Raw genomic sequence first — 6,802 nt, forward strand, 5'->3', positions numbered from 1 at the left:
ATAGAGGGAGGGGTACCATATACAGAGGATATAGAGACGAACAGACAGGGCAAGTGACATTTTTTGTGCATTTGGTCTTTTTCTGAATGGACAAGACCATTCTGAGTGATTACAGATCTCTTCCGGGAAGCTCACAATCTCTTAGGGTTTGATGCAATTGACGTAATGTCACGTACAAACTGGAGTCTAAAGGACCTCACCATCCACCGGGAATCCTTCCTTAAACGACTGACTGCTCGGGGTGTCTTCCATCACAGTGGCAAATGCCATTTTCTCTGGCTGGCTCTCTTCTTCTCTGAATATTGATCCCCAAACTCCATCTTCTACTGGAAGTCTTCCCGAACCCCTCTTAATTTAAAAAACCTTCCCTCTGATAATTATTTCCTATTTATGCTCTGTATAGCTTGCTAAGTATTTGCCATCTAACTGCCCTAGTGCCCAGCATGCTGTGCCTGGATTCAAGAAGACTTATCTTTGTAAGTTCAAATCTGGCCACCAGCTTGTGTAACCCTGGCCAAGTCACTTAAACCTGTTTGCCTCAGTTTCCTCATCTGCCAAGAAACCCCAAATGTGGTCAGGAAAAATTGGACAGGACTGAAAAAAACAACTGAAGGTTCCTTTTGATATTTCTTTCAGAGAATCCTGCATGATCTTAATACATGGGAGATGCCTTGTTGTAAATGAAACTAGAAGGTAGTATTGTCTTTGATCGAGTTAAATTCTTTTTCATAATAAACAATGGGATTTAAAATTTTCTACATATCTCAGTCAATTCTGAGATAATAAAGATGTGGCTAATCACTGAATATGATTTAAAATGCTTTTTGCTATAAGAAATGATAAGCAAGATGATTTAAGAAAAAGCTGGAAAGACCTGCAGGGATTGATGCTGAGCAAAATAAGCAGAATCAGGAGAATATTGTACCTAGTAACAGCAATAATGTATGATGTTTGGCTGTGAAAACTTGGTACTCTCAGCAATACAGTGGTATGGGACAATCCTGAAAGATCTATGCTGAGGAAAGCTTCAACCTCCAGCCAAAGAATTGTTGGAGTCAGATATATGTGGATCAAAGCATACTACTTTCATACCAGCGTATTTATGGTTTTATTTGGGTTTTGCCTGTGTGAGAGTATTCTTACAACAATGACCAATAGGGAAGTGTGTTTTGCATGAAAATAAAAAGAAAAATTAAAAAGAATATGACTGCTTCTTTCCTAATAATATCGTCCTCAAGGAGGCCCTCAGTTCATATATAAATGACCCTCATTAAAAAAAATTGTGTATAGGGAGAGGAATTCAATATATAGGTCATTCGTATATTCTCTCACTTTTGAGGTTCAAAATAGCTACATTTATTACCCAGTTCAGACACTCATAACTGTCATTTATTAAATTTCATTTCTCCATGAGTTCCATGCCAAGCTCATACCTCAACTCCTGCCCTCATATTAGGGGACTTGAGCATATATATCGATGATCCCTTAAATACTCGGATTTACCAGTTTATCTATTGGGTTCCCACGATCTGATCTTCGCTTCTCCCCCTCAGCTATCCACAAAAATGGGCATATCCTTGATCTTTTCATCAACCCCAAGTACTCTGCTTCCATGTTCACGAATTCTGGAATTTCTTTAGCGGATTATCTTTTACCATTCCCTCCTTCCCTGTGCCTTCTGCCCTCTGTTCCTGTTCTTTTTCCTCTTTGGAACCTCTAATCTCTCTATCTCTCCATTATTTTCTGGGCTATCACCACAGAACTGGCTATGCTCTCTTCCCTTTCCAGTTCAATTGGGCACTATTCTCTTAAAAGTTATGTTCTCTAGCCCTAGAGACGTGAGGTCCTAGGTTCAAATATGGCCTCAGACACTTCCCAGCTGTGTGACCCTGGGCAAGTCACTTAACCCCCATTGCCTAGCCCTTACCACTCTTCTGCTTTGGAGCCAATACACAGTATTGACTCCAAGGGAAGGTAAGGGTTAAAAAAAAAAAGTTATGTTCTCGTCCTTGCCAAATTCCAGGCCTGGGTTATTGTCGCCATCTCTGCCTCCTTCACCTTGATTCCACGTTGCTGGACCAAGCAAGTCAGAAAACTGTGCCCATTGTTTTCTCTACAAGTCTCCTTTTTCTCAATTTGGCCCCAAGGCCATTCTTCTACTCCCCACTAGTTCACGCTAGAGCAACTGTTCCCAACTTCATCTTTCTTCAAGCATTCCATGAGCGGAGGATCTCCAAAAAGTCCAGAGCATCGACCCAAGGAGCCCTCTTCTTTCTCCACCTTATCTCGCATCGTTCAGAACCGTAGGATAATCTCAAGCCAGTTGGAGAAGCCGGCAAGTCCTCTCCATCGGGGATGCGAGTGGCAGCCAGAGAAGTTCCTGCATCCGAGAAGAAAGCTCCCGCCCAGCCTGGGGAGCCGGCAGACAAGGACTTGGAGGTGACGGTGCAGAGCCCAGGAGAAATAGAACGAGGACTATATTCAGGATAATCATCCCACAAAGGGCTTTGTTTCTTATGGGATTTAAGAATCATCTTCCTGAAGAATTAGCAGTGCCGGAATGTATGCTTGTGCTTTATCTTTAACATTGTGTTTGTGTGTTGGAAATAAATACCACCCCCATATTATCAACTGAGTTTTCCACTCACCTCTTTTGGGACGACCCCCCTATGGTCCTGGTCCTAAACGAAGGACATTGTCCCCAGAATCATGGAGTGCGTATGTAATGAGTCAAAGAGTATGATAAAGGTACCATTGCCCGCCTTTCTTATTGGAGACCAAGCTCCTCCAGGAGCAAACCTCGTCTAGGGACCCTATGGATGGGTTGAGAAGAGCCTCTCAGGAAGGAGTTGGTAAGAGCCAGTATGGGCCAACAAGATCAGATCTCTAACGACTAGCCATAGCCTATCATCACCAAACCCATCCACCAAGAAAAAAAAGCATGCAACACCTTCTCCTTTGGGCTGCCATATTTTTATTTCATGGAAATGTTTGATGTTCACTTTAGTCTAATTTCCCCAGTATAACAATGGTGGAAATCAGACATAGTGACTGTCTGAGCTATTCCTCAACAGGGCGACACTGGACTCTTCACTGCCCCATTCTGCCTCTCCTCTGCCCCCAACATCCCCAGAATGACTCCTAAGGAGTAGGGACATGATTTACATATTTTGTATCTTGAATGATTCCTAACACAGCACCTTGCACAGGAAAGACCTTTAATAAATTGTCAGATGTGGGGCGATTCAGGGGACAGAGCCACATCTGCAGATGGGAGATCCTGGGTTCCACCATGACCTCAGACTCTTTTTAGCTGTGTGACCCTGGGTGAGCCACTTAGCCCCAACTGCTTAACATTTCACACTCTTTTGTCTTGGAATCAATACTTAGTGGCTGATTCTAAGACAGAAGGTAAGGCTTTTAAAAAGTTGTCAAAAGGAGGAATGAAGCCATTTATACCAAGGAATTAAGTCTCTGTCAACATTCCTGGCTATCCTCCCTCATTCCAAGGCACCCTGTCTCCAATCTACGGCTTCTCTTATGACACTAGTTCCTGCCCTAAGTCAGCTTGATAATTGATGCAGTTTTACTAATTCTATTATTCATTTCTACCCTAAGTTCCCTCTCCATTTCATTTCTTTCCCTATGCAGAGCAGTTTTCTACTGGCAAACTTCTCAATTTCTACAAACCTGGAGGATATGAACCAGTGACCTCAAGATGAAAGGCTCCCTATCCCGTTACCATATTTCCTAAACTACCTAGTTTCCAACAATAGGTTTCAATTATTTCCAAATATCAGTAGGTACTATTGTTTTTCTTTTTTCCTTTTTGGATATTGGTGGGGGTTACCTCCTATTCCAAATTGTAGCTGTCACATCATTGTTCTGTTTTATTGAAAATATTTTATGTATATGTATGTTGTATCTTGGTTTTTTAAAATGAATTTAATAACTCATTTCATCCTTTCATGAAGCCTGTAAACTAGGTGATACATCTATTATTATTTCCATTTTACAGATGAGAAAATTGGGCTACAGAGAGGACAAGAGGCTTGTCTGAAGCAGAATAAAATTTTAAAAATTTATTGGGCTCTTACAATGTGCATTACCCTGTGCTGCTATATGCTTCAAGGTATAAGAATAAAATATAGTCATTGGCTTCAAGGATCTACTATTTATTCATTCATTCATTCATTCAAAGCCTGGAAACAGATCTAGAAAACCCTAGAACCAAGTATCCCATAATTATTTTTTTCTCTCTCTGTCCAAACAGCACTATTCCCTCACTCCACTGAAGTTTTAGCCTCTTAGTTAATCTATAGTATCTAATATCATCAATAGAGTTGCCCATCTATCATCTATCCCTCTTTATAGGTGGCTTTTCCAAGAACTCTTCACTCAATAAATCGCCTCCATTGAATTTGCTACCCAGGATCTCCTGAAGAGGTGCAAAGCATCTGTACCAGGATCTGGAACGGTCTACTTTCCACAATACAATGATCCAGAACAATTCTGAAGGGCTTAGGACAAAGAATGCTCTCCACTCCCAGAGAAACAACTGTTGGAGTCAGAGGGCAGATCAAGTATACCATTTTTCATTTTAGTGTAGTTTCATTTTTTATTTGGGGCTTTGATTTTATAGGAGTATTCTCTTTTGACAAGGAAGAATATAGAAGTATATTTTGTATGATAATACATGTATAACCCAGGTTAAATTGCTTACCATCTCCAGGAGTGTGGAGAGAGAAAAAAATGAGACAATATAATTGTATCTTATAATTTAAAAAAACCTATGAAGAAAACTTACTCCATATAATTGAGAAAATAAAACATATTTAAAAAAATATACTAGAAGCAAGGGCATCATTGACAACTGTATTATTATGAAACAAGAAGACTTTCCTAAGAGACATTTGGCCATAAATCTAATCTTTGCCATTATAGTTGTTTTTTGTTGTTGTTGATTAGAAAGCAAAATTTAATATAATAGAACAATGGGGTATCTCCCATATATACATAAAAATCACTTGAAATTCCTTAAGGATCAAACAAAAGAGGGGCAGCTAAGTGGCACAGTGGATTGAGAATCAGACCTGGAAAGAGGAGATTCTGGGTTCAAATTTGACCTCAGACATTTCCTAGCTGTGTGACCCTGGGCAAGTCACTTAACTCCCATTGCCTAGCCCTTACCACCACTCTTCTGCCTTGGAAACCACACATAGTATTGATTCTAAGACAGAAGGTAAGGGTTGAAAAAAAAAAGCAAAAGAAATAATCCTCTTCAATGACCTTCTGATCATAAACATTGGATGAGGCATAAAACAAGAAGAGGAACCTTTGTCCAGTGTTAGCTGTTGGGATACAAGGGCCCCAGGTCAGAGTCTAAAAGATTCCCATGGGGTAGTAAAGGACCTCCAAATAATCCATGTGCTGATGATATCATGCGGAAAGGTCAAGCCCAATGACATTTCGGAGCCTCTGGGAAGAGTTTAAAATCAGTCAAAGGGTTTGGCTTGTCCAACTACACAAGAAAGACCAACTGGACAAAGAATGTCTATTGCGCAGAAGTCAACATGCATTAGGATGGACAGCCTACATAATCATCGATATAAGTGAAGGAATGAATGCCTGCTAGACCAAGGAATAAAGCCTTTGGCGGGAACACGGATTCCAGAATGTGAGACATCATCAACATTTATTTTGTGCATTTGAAAATATTATTATCTCAAATTGGCAAATGGTTAAAGGATATGAATAGGCATTTTGAGGAGGAAAAAATCCAAGCTCTCAATAATCATATAAAAGATGTTCTAAATCACTAATAATTAGGAAAATGCAAATTTAAACACTCTGAATTTCCATTTCATACCTATTAGGTTGGACAAGATGGCAAAACAAAAAAAAAGAAAAAAGAAAGAAAATGACAAATGATGGAGGTAAATGGGAAAATAGGCTCACTAATACACTGTTAGTGGACCTTTGAATTAGTCCAATCATTCTGGAAAGCAATTTGGAACTCTACCTAAAAGCTATTAAACTGTGCACATCCTTTGACCTGACAGATCTCTACAATAACTCAACAAGATCCAAGAAAGAAAGGATTTCACATGCATACAAATATTTATGGCAGCTCTTGTGGTGGAAATTGAGCCTGTCAGGGGGGAAAGGGTTAAAAGTCGTGGCATATGATTGTGCTGTAAGAAATGATGGAGGAGATGGTTTCAGAAAAACCTAGGAAGATCTGTACGAACTGATGCAAAGTGAAGTGAGCAGAGCCAGAACATTATACACAGTAACAGCAATATTTTGTGATGATCAACTGTGAATGACTTAGCTATGGAGTCAGCAATGCAATGATCCGAGGCAACTCCAAAGGGCTCATGATGAAAAAATTCTTTTCACCCCCAGAGAGAGAACTGATGGCATCTCAATGCACACTGAAGCATACCGTTTTTTACTTTATTTTCTTCAATATTACTTCCTTTGTTCTTTCAGTGATATGTCTTCTTCTACAGCATGATAAATATGGATCCATGACAGCACATATATAAACTATAGCAAATTGCTGACCATCTCAGGGAGCTGGCAGGGGAGGGAGGAAAAGAATTTGAAACTTAAAAAAATAAATGTTAAAGATGGTTTCTACATGTAATTTTTTTTTTAAAGAAGAAATCCATGGTCCTCACCAGATTGCCCAAGGGGTCCATTACATAAAAAATGCTAAGACCATGGCAGGGGTTCTTAATCTTTTTGTGTCCTGCCCCTTTGACAGTCTGGTGAAGCCTAGATAGATCTCTTCTCC

The 6,802-nt window shown here is 39.8% G+C and overlaps 1 long non-coding RNA gene across 1 annotated transcript in view; it reads right to left on the reverse strand.

Annotated features, from left to right (window-relative positions):
* Positions 1 to 2,597: 2,597 nt before the first annotated feature.
* LOC107649859 (uncharacterized) overlaps positions 2,598 to 6,802 on the reverse strand; it is a 10,854-nt gene continuing 6,649 nt past the window's right edge. The window contains exon 3 of the long non-coding RNA XR_008913939.1: positions 2,598 to 6,582. This is a non-coding gene — a long non-coding RNA (uncharacterized LOC107649859). The remainder of the gene's footprint in view (positions 6,583 to 6,802) is intronic.

The sequence above is a fragment of the Monodelphis domestica genome, chromosome 8, assembly GCF_027887165.1.
Source record: "Monodelphis domestica isolate mMonDom1 chromosome 8, mMonDom1.pri, whole genome shotgun sequence".
In the NCBI taxonomy this organism is placed as follows: domain Eukaryota; kingdom Metazoa; phylum Chordata; class Mammalia; order Didelphimorphia; family Didelphidae; genus Monodelphis; species Monodelphis domestica.